General features: G+C 58.3%; 1 pseudogene; it reads right to left on the bottom strand.

Annotated features, from left to right (window-relative positions):
* LOC131586333 (uncharacterized) overlaps positions 1-14,124 on the bottom strand; it is a 705,318-nt pseudogene that overhangs the window by 247,555 nt on the left and 443,639 nt on the right.

Here is a 14,124-nt window from a genome sequence, read left to right as displayed (position 1 = left end):
CTGCTGCCACCGGGACCCCCCAAAAACACCTCCCGGGGACCCCCGGGGTCCCCCCGAGGGGCATCTGCGGCTCGGCTCTGGAGCCCTGCCATCCCCAAACATCCCCCCCAAAAACCCCAAACCCAGGGACCCCCGGGGTATTTGGGGCGAGCTCCCCCTCCCCGGGCACCTGCGGGATGGGGGGCGATGGTCCCGAAGGAGCTGCAGATCCAGAGAGCGGGGAGCGCACGTGGAGCCTCCTCTGCCTGCTCCAGCTCTTCCTCCTCCTGCTCCTCCTCTTCCTCCTCCTCTGTCCCTCCTCTTCCTCCTCCTCTGTCCCTCCTCTGTCCCTGGGCGTGGTTCGGAGCCCTCGGGTGAGCGGGGCCGGGCCGGGACACGATGGGAAAGGGCTGGGTCCCCCCCAAACCGAGCTGGGGGCAGCGGAGGTTTGGGGGAACAATGGGAACGGGGCGGGACAGGGGAACAGGGGGAGGTGGGAGCACTGAGGGTCCCCCAGTTCACCCCAGGACCCCCAAGCCCCGTCCCAGCCCCCCCAGTTCCCCCCGCAGCCCCGGCTGAGGGGGGCTCAGCCCAGGAGCCGCCGTCGTTCGGGGCTCCCCCGAGTGCAGGAACGGGAGAGTTCCCGGCTCGGGGAGGCCCCAGCAGAGGAGGGGATCTTGTCCCTCTTCCAGGGCCTTTCAGGGTCTTCAGGCCCCTCTCAAGAGGAGTTTTTCTCTTTTTCAGGTTTTTTGGGGGGGATCCCACCACTACAGGGTGTTTTTTCCTCCCCATTTTAAGGTGTTTGTGCGGCCACAGCCCCACAAACCCCTTTTGAGGGGGGATCATGACAGCTTTAAGTGACATTTTTAGGGGTGTCCCCACCCCAAGCCCCTGTAGGGGATGTTTTGTCCCCCCAGGGTGGATTTTGGGGGTTCTCTCTACCATGGCCGCTTTAAGAGCCCCCGGTATTGTCGGGTCCCACTGTAACTCCTCTTAAAAGGGCAACACCACTCCCGTTGGTTCCGGCAGTGGAGCCCCGGGAGGGGTTGGGGGTATCTGGAAGGGTTTGGGCGTCCCTCGGTGATTCCGATGAAGGTGATGGGGTCCCCATGCTGAGTATAGAACTTCGTGAGGGGTTCCTGAGGGTTTTTGTAAGTTCTGGGTGTTTTTGGGGCCACGGTGGTTTTTTTGGAGTTCCCAAGGGGGTTTACAGGAGTCCCAATGAGGGAATTTGGTTGATCCTGGGGGTGGAATTGGGGGTCCCAAGGCTGTTTTGGGGAACCTGCTGGTGATGGAGATGGGGACCCCATGCCAGGTATGAACCTTATCAATGTCTGTATGGGGTTTTGCGGTTTTGTGGAGTTTTCGGAGCATCCAGGGATGTGTTTGGGATCCCGGGGAGGTTGGGGTGTCCCGGGGGGTTTGGGGGTTCTCGGCAGGTTTGGGGGTACCTGGGCAATGCGGGTGGCAGTGCTGGGGACCCCGTGCTGGGTTTGAACCTTCTCACTGCGCACGGGCAGCGTCAGCGTGTTCAGGGAGATCCTGGGGGGCCCGGGGGGTCACCCCAAATCCCAGGGACCCCAAATGCTGAGGGACCCCCCGAACTGCCCTCACCGCTGGATCTGCTGCAGGCAGGGGGGCACCAGCACTCGGCCCCCACCCTCCACCATCACAGGGGGGCTGTGGAAGGAATCTGGGGGTGCACGGACAGGTCGGGTGGGACCCCCAAAGTCCTGGGGGAGGGGACACGGGGGGACTTCCAGGAATTCCCGTTGTGGGGGGATGAGGGGGGACCCAGGAAGAGCTTGGGGGGGCTGGGTGGGTCATGGTGGGACCCCCAAGAGTCTTGTGGGGGGTGGGGATGGCAAAAAACAGGGCAATCCATACGATGGGGTTAGGGGGGAAACCGGATTGGAGCTCCCATGGCAGTGGGATGGGAAGATCTGCCCATGGAATTCTATGGGAATGGCATGGCAGTGAGATACATCTACAGAATTCCCATGGGAATGGAACACCAGTAGAATGCATCCATGGAGGTCCCGTGGGAATGGGATGTCTGAGATCCATCCATGGAATTTCCGTGGGCATTCCCAGGTTCCAAAATTATACCCTCCCAAATCCCGCATTCCCATTCCCATATTCCCATGGGAATTCTGCCCTCCCCACCTTTACACTCCAGCGCCTCCCGCCCATATCTGACATATTTCCGGAGACATTCCCTGCAGCTGTGAGCCAGGGAATTTGTTAATCCCTCAGCCTGGATCTCAGGGATCCCCATGGCGGTGCCACAGTTGCCGTCGCAGCCCCACAGATCCCCCAGCCCCGGCTCCCCCCGCTCAGCCCCGCTCTGGCTGTGCCGCTGCTGCAGCATCTGCAGCTCCCCGCTGGCCCCGTGCCGGTGCCGCTCCTTGGGCCGGCTCTGGTTATCCCAATATCCCAGCTCTGGCTATCCCAATATCCCAGCCCTGGCTATCCCAGTATCCCGGCTCTGGCTATCCCAATATCCCAGCCCTGGCTATCCCAATATCCCAGCTCTGGCTATCCCAGTATCCCAGCTCTGGCTATCCCAATATCCCAGCTCTGGCTATCCCAATATCCCAGCTCTGGCTATCCCAATATCCCAGTCCTGGCTATCCCAAGATCCCAGCTCTGGCTATCCCAATATCCCAGCCCTGGCTATCCCAAGATCCCAGCTCTGGCTATCCCAATATCCCAGCCCTGGCTATCCCAATATCCCGGCCCTGGCTATCCCAATATCCCAGCTCTGGCTATCCCAATATCCCAGCCCTGGCTATCCCAATATCCCATCCCTGGCTATCCCAATATCCCAGCCCTGGCTATCCCAAGATCCGGGCTCGGTTCCGGCCGCCATCCCCGGCGGCTGCGGCTCCGCCCAGCCCCGCTCGCTGCGGCGGCGCTGGAAGGGGATCCCAGCCAGGGACCCCATGGACATGGACTGCGGGAAGCCCGGGCCGGGCTCCGACAGCGCCGCGTGCAGGGAACGCAGGGAGAGGAGAACTGGGGGGACATTTGGAGATTTGGGATCGGGGGGGTCACGGCTGAAGGAAAGGGGGAACGGGGAGAGCCGGGAAGGGCATTTGGGGATGCCAGGACTGACAAGAGGGGAGGCTGGGGCTGGCTAGATGTGGCATGGCTGGAGTTCAGGGCGTTCCTGTACCCAGGAAAGGGAGCTCCAAGGGTCCCCGGTGTCCCCATTGCCAGGACAGGGCAGGGAAAGCCGGGATGGCTGGGAATAGGGGTCCCGGGTGTCCTCAGTGCTGAGGAAAGGAGGGGCTGGGTGCTGGGAGAGGCAGGAATAGGGGTCCAGGGGGTAAATGGGTCAAGGAGAAGGGGGCTCTGGGGGCTGCGAGAGGCGGGAGGGTCGGGAAAGGGGTGCAGGCGTTCCTGGTGCCGGATAAGGGGGTGCAGGGTGGGACCCACGGCCGGGAATGGGGGTTCGGTGGGACGGCGGCGCCCAGGAATGGGGGTTTAGGGGTCCCTCGGCGCTCCGGAATGGGCGATCAAAGAGTCCCGGTGCCGGGGGTCCCCCTCACCTCTCGCCGCCCCCCGGGAGCGCCCCCGGCCCCAGCGCTGGAGCCATCGCGCTGCTCCGCTGCGGCCCCGCCCACAGCCCCGGCCCCGCCCCCAGAGCCGCCTCCGGCCCCGCCATTGGCGCCGCTCTTTGCTGCCCGCCAGTGGCAGCCCGAGGCTGCAGTGACGTCACCGGTCGCCGGGCAGATCCCGGCGGCGCAGGGCGGCCAAGGCGGAAGCGAAAGTGCCCGAGGGAGCGCGGGGGGAGGGGACGGGGCAATTCCAGGGAATTCCCCGGGATCCCCTCCCGGGATCCCCCGGGACCCTCCTCGGCCGCGCACTGCGGGACCCCCGGGACAAACTGGGCTGAACTCCCGGGCCCTGCGCTCAAACTCTGCCTGGAACCCGCCGGCTTCGGCCCAAAGCGGGGGAAGCCCCGGGATCCGTGGATCCCATTTTTCCTGCGGCTGCGGCTCCCCAGCCCCGGCGGAGCAGGAGCGGGCGCTGGGAGGCCGAGCCCCGATTCCCAATCTCCTTCTCTCTCTCTGCTGCTCTCTGCCTCTCCTTTGGGTGATCAGAAATCCCAGAGCGGCTGGAGAGCCCCGTGCCCAGCTCGGCTTTCCCTGGAAAGGGAGGCCTGGGGGTGCGGTGCCCCGGGATGGCCGGGAATGGGGCTCCGGGGGTCCCCGGGCTGACGGAACCGGGGGATCCAGGGGCTGGCAGGGGAGGATCCCCGGGAAAGGGGGTGCAGGGCGCTGTTGGTGCAGGAGAAGGGGGTGCAGGGGGTCCCAGAGCTGGGGAAGGAGATGCGGGGGGGTCCCAGGGCCCAGGAATGGGGATCCAAGGGGGTCCCAGGGGGGCTCCCCAAAGCCCCTCCCAGGGCACAGCAGGAGCTGGGTCAGGAGCTCTGGCAGAGACAAAAGGGGGTGAGCCCGGCATGGGGGGGACATGGGGGAGTCACAGGTGCTCCCGAGGGGGGACGCGACCCCCGAGGACCCCTCCTCACCTTCTCCCACGTACCCCAACAGAGCCTCTAAATGGATGAGCAGAGCTCGGTGACTGCAGTATGAAACTTGTTCAGTGGCACAGGAGGATTTAGAACTGAGGACAGGGGAAGGGTTTAACCCAGCCTCCTGTTTGAACAGCCTGGAGAGGGGGCTGGGAAGAAACCCATGCCTGCACTGAATTGAGAGAGATCCCGACCGGGGCTGGGAGAGATTTGAGGCACACCCACCTTTGGACTTTGCTGTTCACAACACCCTGTCACATAAAGGTAAAACCTTACAAAAGAAAGGACTTGGAAAATCATGTTTTAGGATTTGTTACGTGGGCTTAGTGCAGCTAGCAGCTAGCCTGATAAGTTCCCATGCAAAAACATCTTGAGAATGAAAAGTTTGTTAACATAACAAACTATTCTTGGGGAGAAGAACAAGTGCACCTGTAGTAACAAGGGATCTGTACCATAAGAATCAGTAGAAAAAGTATGTAAACATTGTTAGAGAGAAAAGTTTGGATTGACATGAACACTCACCATTACCAAGTAGTGAACTGAGTTCCCAACCAACTGGAATTAAGCACGGTGCCTTCTGATAACCATGTAAATATAAGCTGTGTGCAATAAAGCTTTGGCTGTGATGGAAGAAGAAACAGGTGTCATTGTCCATCTCTACTACGACACACCCAACCAGGACATCGGGTCCTGCCGAAGCAGAGGAAAGAAGCAGCTCTGGTGGCCAAGTGGCACGGCCCATTCCAAGTGTCCCTGAGCACAGAAACAGCCCCAGCACAGCTGAACACGGGGGGACCCCTTTCAGAATCAAGTAATGCTTTATTTCTTTAATGACACTGTTGGAGAGTTTTTGCTTTTCACAGTCTCAGTGAAAGGATTACACCATTAGAAGAATTTTTCAAAATAATTCTACTTCTGTATTGGCAGTTCTGTTTGGGCCAGAGGTGTGAGAATCAGTTTTTAGTCAGAGGAGAAGAAGAAGAAAACACTTGATTGCTTTCTAATTTTTGTTTTTATGTTTGTGCGTGACTCTTAGTGATAGCAAAATTATGGTATGGGTTTTTCCATGTTCACCATTAAGCTGCATTTTGAAAACTAGAAGAGTTTGAAAGGAGGCCCTTTAAAATGGAAAGAGTTAATAGAAAATCGTTAAAATAAAAAAAAAAAAAGCAGATGGGGGAGGGGGCCCTCCATGTGAGTCATCCCAGGGCTGCCCTGGAAGAGAAGCCTCATTCCAGGCAGCCAGGAGAGGAGCTTTAGAAATGGAAATTAACACCTCTGGGGAAAAGCCTGGACAATGTACCAGGGTCTTCCTGCCTGGGGGAGGAATTGTCCTGAATTCCTCTGCCCCTCACCCCAAGCTCTGCCTGCTGGCACAGATGGAATTTGCACAGCTAAAGGCAGAGCCAATAGTGAGGATATCTGACTCTGCAGCAGAAATTGGTTAAGCTGAAAAGGAAAACGGCAAATGGAGATTGCTGTGAAAGCTCACTATAAAAAAATGGGCAGATCATCCCACTCCCCACCTCAATTTGTGCTCTCACTTTCTATGTTATTCAGGGTGAATTAGAGCAATGGGGTTTTTTTGGCACCCCAAGTTAAGGGAAATCAGTTGGGAATCCAAGTATGTGCTGATTTAATTAGAGAAAAGCCCAAAATTGATGCAGCCCTGGCTGGAGGGAGCACCCAAAAATGGGGAAAAGATGAACGGCCACCAGAACAAATCCTGCAACACCATGGACCAGGCCCAGGGAACCCTAACAAATTCATATCAGGAGCCAGAGAACCCATTTATCATTTCCATGGCATAATTAGATTACAGGATGTCCTCAAAATAATACCCAACCAGACAGCTCCAGTTCCTGACTTTCTTCCCAACCAATCCACTCAAATGAGGAACACAACATTTCACCATGGGATGGGATCAGATTATCTTTTAACAGGAAAAGGAGTTTGTGGAAAATTAAATGACTCAAACTGCTGAGTCATTTAGATCACAAAGGAAAAGTGGAGAAACAGATAACAAAGGGTATAAGAAAAGAGCTCATGTACTGGTCCAAACGTGGAAAGGATGGGAATGGGCAACTTTTTTGTGGTTCCCTGGCAGACCATGGATTAAACGAATGCAGTTTCTCCTCTTACGTTCTTTTCACCATGCAGGACACCTTGCTGAGTGCAGCTCATTCAGCAGCTGAGCAAGGGGATGCAGGGGGCAGCCAGGCCTCCTGAGCCACAAATGGCTACAAAAGGACAGCAAATGAGGGCACTGAGAGCAATCCCAAAATCAAAGACCCAGGAAGAAAAAACAGGGTCAGTGAGTGAATCTGCTTGCAGATAGAGCCAGGAAGCAATGGGAGAAAGCATCAGTTTCAGAAAATGTTACTAATTGACAAGGACCGCTGCTCTGACAAAGTCCCACTAAATTCCTGAACTTCCAGAAGAACAAAGACTTAACAGAGCCATCAATATCGGATGTTATACAAAAGTGGTGGGTACATATTAACCGGGACATGCAGGAGGCAGATGGGGAAGTCTGAACCTTCCAAGCACCTCCGCCAGTGGGGAAAGGGACAGGGACACGCGGCCGGGAAAATCAGGACAAAAACGAGGCCGCGTCCTCCAGCAACTGGAGAGAGCGCACGGCAAATGGCCCATGGCCTCTCCCTTTGGGCAGCAATAAAGTCACTTTCACACCACTCCTCTGGCTCCTTTGGCCACACAAACCTCTGGCGCCGGGAATTTTCCCGCCCAGCCCCGGGCACAGCGCAGCCACCTCCGGGCTACCGACACGATCCGGGACGAGCCAGCGCTGCTCCGGCACCGGCTCCTGCCGAGGCCCCAGCGGGAAGGAGACCGCGGGCAGCCGCTCCCGCAGCGCCCTCACGCCAGGGCCAACACGGGCCGTCCACGGCACAACCCACCCGCTACAGCCCCCTGCCGCCCCCTCCCGGGCCCGCAGCGAGCCCCGAGCCCCCGCAGAACCGAGCGCGGCTCCCACCTGCGATGGCCGGGGCTGCCTCCGAGCTCCGCCGCCGCCTCACCGGGCTCCGGCCGCTGCCGCCGCTCCCGGGCCCGCACAGACGCTCCGGCAATGGCGGCTCTCCTGCCCCACGGCCGCCCTGGGGGCGCCAGCGGGGCCGGGCTTGTCCCCGCTCTGCCCAATCAGCGCGCGCCAGAACCACGAGTGACGGCAGAAGCAGCCAATCGCAGCCAGCGGCGGGCTCTGCACACGGCACAGCCCCGCCCCGCGCCCTCAGGGCCCCCCGGGCTGTGTGAGGGGAAGGGCGGAGATGAGGAACAGCCCTGGAACGGGCCCGGCCCGAGCCGCCATTGAGCTCCCAACACAAACAAAGTTCTCCGCAGCTCCCGGCCCGCCTTTCCCAGCCCTGGGTGTTCGGTGGCTCCGGCTCAGCGGGAAGACCTGGAGACTCACTTCTCCCAGCGCTAATTAGGAGGCATCAGTGCATAGCTCGTATTTCCCCCTAAAAAGGAAAACTGCCCCAAATCCCTGTGGATGAGTGGGGGAGCAGAGAGATTTCTGTCAGAAAACTGCTGCACCCTGGGCTCTCTCCCACCGGAGACTTCTCCAGGAACTTCTCCAAGCTGGGTCCATCCCATGGGGAACAGCCCCCTCACAGTGCTGCAGCGTGGGTCACTCTGCCACGGGCTCAGTCCTCCTGAAAAGAGCAGGCAAGGAGAGCAGCTCCTTTTTAATGCCTTTATTGAGGGCAGCTCTAGGTGGGGGAAGCTCAACCACTGCTGCTCCCAATGGACAACCCAGAAAAAGAGATGTTCAGCTTTGCCACAGGGCAGAGCTGGAGATTCTGTCTTCAGTAGAGTCTCTAGAAGGACTCTGGTTTACTGTAAATCTTGGGTAGTCGTGGAGAGCAAATGTTGTTTAGTTATGGTGATAAAGTCCGGAACATCAGTCAGTTGCTCAATGTTCTCCCTTGCTCCTCAGTGTAGTTTGGAGTCCGGTTTGTGCCATGGCTCGCTGATTCTAGAGGTCTTTGGATGTTAATCCCACTTCTCCTGGGTGCTACCCCCCATGGGAGTTGGGCTCATCTACACACTGGGTGCTGCCATCGGTGCCATTGGGGGTGCCGGGAGCAGCAGAGGCAATAGACGAGGCCAGGTGGCATTAACAAGGCTGGTACAACAACATTGGTATTTACCAAACATGACGCAACATGAGGTACATTAACAAAGAAGGCCCCTTACGGTGACAACACTCTACTGTTCAAACTGTAAAACATCTTTGTGTACTGATCAGGAGGTCACGATTTACTCTTTACAATCCTGATGCTGAATGTCTCCTGAGGAGGTCTGGTCACAGAGAAGAATGAGCCCCTTGTGGGCTGCCCCTGTTTGGACAACCTGCTCCTCATCCCGAGCCTCAGCATGTCTGACATTGCCCACCTGGGACTGACATCCCAAAACATTGAGAACATTTATCAATTTTTATCATTAAAATCTAATTAATTTATAAAATTTTACTTTTTATAATAATATTATTCTGTATTCTTATAACCTTGTTTTTGCATTTATATAAAAGAATTGATACATTTTCAGGAACAAAACATTATTGTTCTCTGGCTCTAAGTACCACAATTCCCTTCATTAATTAACTGACCACTATTTCTCCCTCTTTATGCTAATTACTCCTATTTTTAGCCCGTTATTCATAATTTTGAAATTATTCTCAGACAGGGTAAAAGGGGCCACTTTGGGGTCCATGGAAACTTTTCTGGGGAACATCTGGGGCAATTTTGGGTCTGGGGAGGGAATTTAGAGAGAACTTGGGGGTCTGGAGGACACTTGGGGGAGCCGGGTGAGCACTTGGAGGGGCACTTAGCGATTCTGTGGGACAATTCGGGGTCTGGGGGAGCACTTGGGGGTTTAGGGGGGCACTTGGAGGTCAGGGAGGGGAATCTGGGGGCCCTTCGGGGTCCGGGCGGGCACTTGGGGAGCTGTAACAGGGAATCTATGGGCCGCGGGGGATGATGGGAGTTGTAGGCGCCGGTATAATATGGTTTAATGGTGCCGCGGAGCATCACGGGAGTTGTAGGCGCAGCTCCAATGGATTCCGGTGAGGCGCGGGGCATGACGGGAGATGGAGTCCCGGCTGGAATAGCGCTCTATGGGCGCCGCGGAGCATGATGGGAGCTGTAGTCCCGGAAGTGGCTCGGAAGGCGCGTTTGGCGGTGTGGGGAAGCGCTTGGAGAAAACTTCTGCGTCCGAGCCGTGGCTGCAGGTGCTTGGGGCGAATGTATACGGCTCGGGAGCACTTGGGGGGAACCTGGGGAGCTGTAACCGGGCTCTTTAGGGCGCGGGGCACGGCAGGAGGTTTGGGTGCGGAACTGTGTTCCGAATGGCTCAAATAGCACGAGGGATGGAGCGGGAGATGGGGTTAGGGAAGAAGTGGAGGAGGGAGGAAGAGGGGGAGCAAGAGGAAGAGGAGGGACAAAGGAGGATCAGGGAAAGGAGAAGAAACCACGAGGTCCAGCACTCCCTCAATTCACAGCCGCCTACCTATGGGATCATCACACCCCATCCCACAGGTGACCGGGGAGGAAGACTTCAGCCAAGATATTTTAGGTGCTCCCTATTTTGGGCTGCTTGAGGGGACGTTTGGAGAATGAAGAACTCCAAACCTGAGCAGAAAATGCCCCTTGAGGGTAAACTGGGGGGTCCTGGCATCCTTAAGTGGGGAGCTGGTAACCGGGGGAACTTTTTGGATTCTTGGCACTCCCAGCAGCCTGGGGAGGGCAGGGACCGTGTGGACAGAGGACCCCCAGTGCAAGAGTGACCCCCAGCAGCTGGGACAGGGAGGAAACCCTGAACACCAAAGTGGAGAGACCAGAAACAGGGAACTCCTGGGAGACATTTTCAGGGCTGAATCTTGGTGTTTGTGAGGTTTTTATGGACTCCAGATGCCCGGTGACTTCTGGAGATGGACTTGGGTAGAGGGACCTTCAAACTCAATGTGCTCATCCTTTGTTCTCCCCAAACCAGGATTTCCCATTCCCAAACCTTGGCTGGATGGAGAAGGAGGCTGCGAGGAAGAGGAAGATGCCCCAGGCAGGTGAGGAGGAAGTCAGTGATCCTTTTCCCCTGCTCCTGCTCCATCTCCCAGCCCAGCATGGTCCCCGGCTGCAGGACAACCCCGCTGCCGACGCCGTCCTGCCGGGGACGCACTGGGGGGATCTCCTTCCCCTTCCCTCTGGCACGGAGGCAAATCCCATCCTCTCCTTGTCCTTTCTCCCCCAGACATGGAGCTGAGGATGGAGACCAGGGAGGAAAGATCCCCACAGCAGAACCTCATGGAAGAGGCCATTGTGAGCAGCTCCATGGCTGAGGAATGTAATGGGGAGGAAAATCTGCAAAGATCCCGCAGGAGGAGGGGCTCCAAACCCATCCCAGGGTGCTCTGAGGAGGAAAGACCCACCCTGTGCCGGGAAGGTGGCCAGAGATCCAGCCAGGGCTCTGAGCTGGTGGTCCATGAGCAGCTTCAGGATAGGGAGAAGCCCTACAAGTGCTTGGAGTGTGGGAAGAGCTTCAGCCAGAGCTCATTCTTGATCCGCCACCAGATGATCCACACTGGGGAATGGGCCTACGAGTGTGGGGAATGTGGGAAGGGCTTCAGCTTCAGCTCCCAACTCATCATCCACCAGCGCATCCACACTGGGGAGAGGCCCTGCGAGTGTCCTGAGTGTGGGAAGAGGTTTCAGAGGAGCTCCACTCTTCTCAGGGACCAGCGGATTCACACGGATGAGAGGCCCTTCCGCTGCCCCGACTGTGGGGAGGGCTTCAAGCGAAACTCCAACCTCATCAGGCACCAGCGCATTCACACTGGGGAGAGGCCCTATGAGTGTGGGGAATGTGGGAAGAGCTTCAGCCAGAGAGGTCCCACCTCACCATCCATCAGAGGATCCACAGTGGGGAACGGCCCTATGAGTGTGGGGAATGTGGGATGACCTTCAGCCGGAGGTCCCAGCTGACCATCCACCGGATGATCCACACTGGGGAGAGGCCCTACAAGTGTCTTCAGTGTGGGAAAAGGTTTCAGACCAGCTCCACTCTCCTACAGCATCAGCCGATTCACACGGATGAGAGACCCTTCCGCTGCCCTGACTGTAGGAAGGGCTTCAAGGACAACTCCCACCTCATCAGGCATCGGCGCATCCACACTGGGGAGAGGCCCTACGAGTGTCCCCAATGTGGGAAGAGCTTCAGCGAGAGCTGTCAGTTGAGCAAACACCAACGGAGGCACCGGTAAGGGAAGCTCTGCAAATGCCCCAAAGTGCAGGATAAGCTTTCTCCACAGCTCCAGCCACATCCCCCCTTGGAGGACCAACATAGGGCAGAGACCTGGTGATCCATGTTCCCTGTGATCCATGATGGGAAGACACCTGACCCTTTTCTTGCCCGTGGCAATGACATGATTTGGGATCAAAGAGTGTGATCATGGCCCATTATATTCAGTCCCACCTCAGGTCATTGCCAGGGGCAGGAAAAGGACTCCCTGTCTCTCACCAGAGGAGAAGGGTGTCCTTTCCTGGCAGGAGGAAATACGTGGCCAGGAAGAGCCGGTCGATGGCATTTTAGTTTTCCCTGTAAATAGATTGTCTTATCTTTTCTGTTATCCAAATTGTTTCTGCACCTATTTGTTCTGTATCCCATTGCTGTTCTCAATAAATTGTTCTTATCCCAGCATGGGATCTTTGCCTTTTCTGCTTTCCATGGGAGGTGGGAGAGAAGCGAGCGGCAGAGCCGTATTAGCAGGAGCAGGAAATTGGGGAATGCCATTCCTGAAGCCTAGCCCATGAAAACCGAGCATCCCAGCTGGTGCCAGGCCTGGTTGCCATGGCAGCAGCCTTGGGAGCGGGTCCCTGGCTGGGGGCTGTGGGAACCTCTTCCCTCTGGTGCCCAGGGACAGGAGTGGAGGGAGCGGCTGGAGCTGAGGCGGGCAGGTTTAGGCTGGATGTGAGGAAAAGGTTTTTCCCGCGAGGCTGCTGGGGCACTGAACAGGCTCCCCAGGGAAGGCTCCCAGCTCCAGGGCTGGCTGAGCTCCAGCAGCGTTTGGCCAGTGCTGCCAGGCCCAGGCTGGGATTGTTGGGGTGTCCTGTGCAGGGCCAGCAGTTGGACTGGAGGATCCCCATGGGTCCCTCCCAACTCAGCCAATTCTGTGGCTCTGTGATCCCATGAGCCTGGGAATGGGCCTGAAAATGGTTGCCATGGCAACAGACTCTGGCTCCAGGCCTGAGCTGGTGTCCATTGCAACCACCCCTGGCATGGGGTCTCCATGGAGCTGCCAAGGGACTGACCATAGCAACAGGGGCTGTGATGGTTGCCATGGGAACAGACCACAGCAGGGAGACAGCTCTGGCCAGGAGCAGCTCCTGAGCACAGCCCAGCAGGGCTGGGGCCCTGCCAGGGCAGCTCAGGGACACGAGCAGGCCCAGACAGAGCTCCCAGGGGCTCAGCACTGGCAGGGGCTGTGGGATGTCGCAGAGGGGGCTGTGTCACAGTGGCACCTCTGTGGCTGTGTCCTGGAGCCCCAGAGCAGCTGTGATGTCAGAAAGGGGCTGTGTGACAGCTCCGAGTGGGTTGTGTGAGGTCACAGATGGGGCTGTGACATCACAGAGTTTGTTGTGTGACGTCACTGTGCAGCTATAGCATCATAGAGGTGACTGTGTGACATCACAGAGAAGGCTGTGACATCATGACATGGCTGTATGACATCATAGCGCCATGGATGACATTGGCGGGCAGCAAAGAGCGGCGCCAATGGCGGGGCCGGAGGCGGCTCTGGGGGCGGGGCCGGGGCTGTGGGCGGGGCCGCAGCGGAGCAGCGCGATGGCTCCAGCGCTGGGGCCGGGGACGCTGCCAGGGGGCGGCGAGAGGTGAGGGGGACCCCCGGCACCGGGACTCTTTGATCGCCCATTCCGGAGCGCCGAGGGACCCCTAAACCCCCATTCCTGGGCGCCGCCATCCCACCGAACCCCCATTCCCGGCCGTGGGTCCCACCCTGCACCCCCTTATCCGGCACCAGGAACGCCTGCACCCCTTTCCCGGCCATCCCGCCTCTCGCAGCCCCAGAGCCCCCTTCTCCTTGACCCATTTACCACCTGGACCCCTATTCCTGCCTGTCTCAGCACCCAGCCCCTCCTGTCCTCAGCACTGAGGACACCCGGGACCCCTATTCCCAGCCATCCCGGCTTTCCCTGCCCTGTCCTGGCAATGGGGACACCGGGGACCCTTGGAGCTCCCTTTCCTGGGTACAGGAACGCCCTGAACTCCAGCCATGCCACATCCAGCCAGCCCCAGCCTCCCCTCTTGTCAGTCCTGGCATCCCCAAATGCCCTTCCCGGCTCTCCCCGTTCCCCCTTTCCTTCAGCCGTGACCCCCCCGATCCCAAATCTCCAAATGTCCCCCCAGTTCTCCTCTCCCTGCGTTCCCTGCACGCGGCGCTGTCGGAGCCCGGCCCGGGCTTCCCGCAGTCCATGTCCATGGGGTCCCTGGCTGGGATCCCCTTCCAGCGCCGCCGCAGCGAGCGGGGCCGGGCGGAGCCGCAGCCGCCGGGGATGGCGGCCGGAGCCGAG

The sequence above is a fragment of the Poecile atricapillus genome, chromosome 19 (assembly GCF_030490865.1).
Source record: "Poecile atricapillus isolate bPoeAtr1 chromosome 19, bPoeAtr1.hap1, whole genome shotgun sequence".
Classification (NCBI taxonomy): domain Eukaryota; kingdom Metazoa; phylum Chordata; class Aves; order Passeriformes; family Paridae; genus Poecile; species Poecile atricapillus.
This window is presented reverse-complemented; position numbering and strand designations above follow the sequence as displayed.